Here is a 2,541-nt window from a genome sequence, read left to right as displayed (position 1 = left end):
TGTGGGTGTTTCTTTGTCTGAATATGGCGCTTATCACATGCTGTGTGGTATCGGCCTTTGGTATCGGGGCATTTTAACGAGTACGAGTATAGGAGCTCAGTATCGGGCCCGATGTGCATCCCTACATATAATCAAACTCGGTGTGTAAATCGATATGTGAGGGCAGACAATGTTCCTTAGCCCTGCAGGAAGTAGAGCAGGCTGCCAGGTCTGCGTGTCACATATGCCACATGCGTTCAACTCTTTGTTGTCCATATATATTGATTGTGACCCTCATGGTCTGTTTGGAGTTTGAAACACCACAAGGCCCTTCAGGTAGCTCAAACAACATACATTACTTAGTGACAGTTCACCTAAAATGCAAATTCTGTCACTATTTACTCACCCTTGTGTCATTCAAAACCTATGCTTTCTTCTGCAGAACGCAAAAGAAGAAATTGGGAAAAATGTCAGTAGGCAAACAGTTTTGGTGACCAATGACTTGACCATTGTATGGGGGAAAAAATGCTGAGATATTTCTCAAAATATCTTCTTTTATGTTCCACAGATGAAAAAGTCATACAGGTTTGTAATGACAGAATTTTCATTTTTGGGTGAACTATCCCTTTAACATTGCAGTGTGAAGTTGATCTCTTATGGCTTTTCTTATGACTGATAGTAAAACTAATGTGATTCAAACATTCTCCATGTAAAAAAATGTTGCATTATATCTATTAATTTATGTACAAAAAAAAACATACATGCAATGAATTTTCATATGCTAAGACTTGGATATACTGAAAGTATAGCAGTACACTCCTGCCAGTAGTCTGTGTATTTGTTTTATTGTATTTTTCTAAAAAGTGTTTTTGCTGGTGTAAAACTGACTAAAATAGAGAATGTAATTTTTCTGGATCACAATCAACTTTTTGTGATCAAAATCAAATTTTCTGCATGTCCACTTTGATGCAATAAAAAGCTCCAATAATATATGCACACTTGGTTTCGATTAGGTCACAGGAACATATTAAATGTTACAATCCATTTTATGTCCATAATGTAAAGTATTTTCTGGTAAAATGGGACATGCAATGAGAAAAAGGTGGGGCTTAAATGTATTGCAATGGTCTCTATTAGGCAGTTAGATGGAAACTGTTGAAATACAAATGGGATTGGTGAAATCTGCTAAAAAGCAAAGTTATTTCAGTTGCAGAAATAGTTGCAATTTGCAGTGAGATCAGTAACGTGTCAAGAAAATAAATGGGGTCAAATTTCATTTCTCGTTGACTTCAAAAGTATTTAAAATAATTATTTCTAAATTACAATAATTATTTTTATATGTACAGCATGTTTTGCACTCCAAACATAAAGAATTTAAAGTTAATCGTAACAGAACATGAGGGTTAAGCAGGGTTTGTTAACATGATAGTGGTCAGGGTGGGATACAGATGAAAGCTTGCGTGCGTGCGTGCGTGCGTGCGTGTGTGTGCATGTGACAGTGTTAATTCTCTGCAAAGCACTTTGTAGACCTGATAGTTGAAAGCTCTGGGGAATGTGCCAGATATGGTTCTCTGTGAAGGAATGAGCTTCCCAAAGACGGAGGCATGGTGATGGGGCTTTGCATGAGATAGATCAGATCTAGAGAGCTGATGGTATGGATCTGTACAGCTTTAATGTAGCTCGCCAGTTGTGTTCTTATCTGAGTTTCCAGACATTAAAAGGCAAGCACTTAAAGCACACCTCCACTCACTGACAGGCAACTCATCAGCTTTGTGCGGCGGAGGGAATGGCACAGTATTTCTGCCTTATTTTGTACTAGCATGTGGGGGAGTAGAAGAGGGGGATATATTAATAAATATATCAAACAAAGGATAATGAAAATGTCTTTGAAGTAGAATGGGATTATCATATATGTGACATTGGTGTCGTGATTTCATGGTTGCTGTGTCTTACTGACATGTTCTTTATTATACATGTCTCTGTGCCAGTAACATTGGGGTAGAACAATTACAAAGCTGCTTTACTATTGGTCACATTGGGTTTCCATTGGTTTGGTAGCACAGAAGTCAATTCCATACTCTAATAATGGTGTAGTATTTTACATGAAAACAGGAAAGATAATATCATGCCTAAGGGTCTAAATTTATTCTTTGCCCCATGATAAAATTGAAGAATAAAAGGCTAGCAGAGTTGCTGATCACAGCTCAGGGTAAATGGGTAGTTGACATGAATTGTCAAGCAGTGACAGCAGTCTGTCAGCTAAAACTATTTTAAAATATTTCTCTGGTTTTACCATATGGCAGCATGAAAATTCAGCATGGCTATCACAGGAATAAATCTCATTTTAAATGAAAATATAATTACATTTAAAATAAATCAGTTAATTTAAATAGTAAAAATAAAATATTTTACAATATTAAAGGCATTTTCTGTAGTAAATCCAGTATGGGTGAGCATAAGAGACTTCTTTCAAAATGACTAAAAAGTACTGACCCCAAGTTTTTGAATGGTAGTGTGTACTGTGTGTGTGTGTGTGTGTGTGTGTATATATATATATATATA

This window comes from Sinocyclocheilus anshuiensis, unplaced genomic scaffold, assembly GCF_001515605.1.
Source record: "Sinocyclocheilus anshuiensis isolate Anshui unplaced genomic scaffold, SAMN03320099.WGS_v1.1 scaffold1099, whole genome shotgun sequence".
In the NCBI taxonomy this organism is placed as follows: domain Eukaryota; kingdom Metazoa; phylum Chordata; class Actinopteri; order Cypriniformes; family Cyprinidae; genus Sinocyclocheilus; species Sinocyclocheilus anshuiensis.
The sequence above is the reverse complement of the archived record's forward strand: the minus strand, read 5'-3'. Positions refer to the sequence as shown.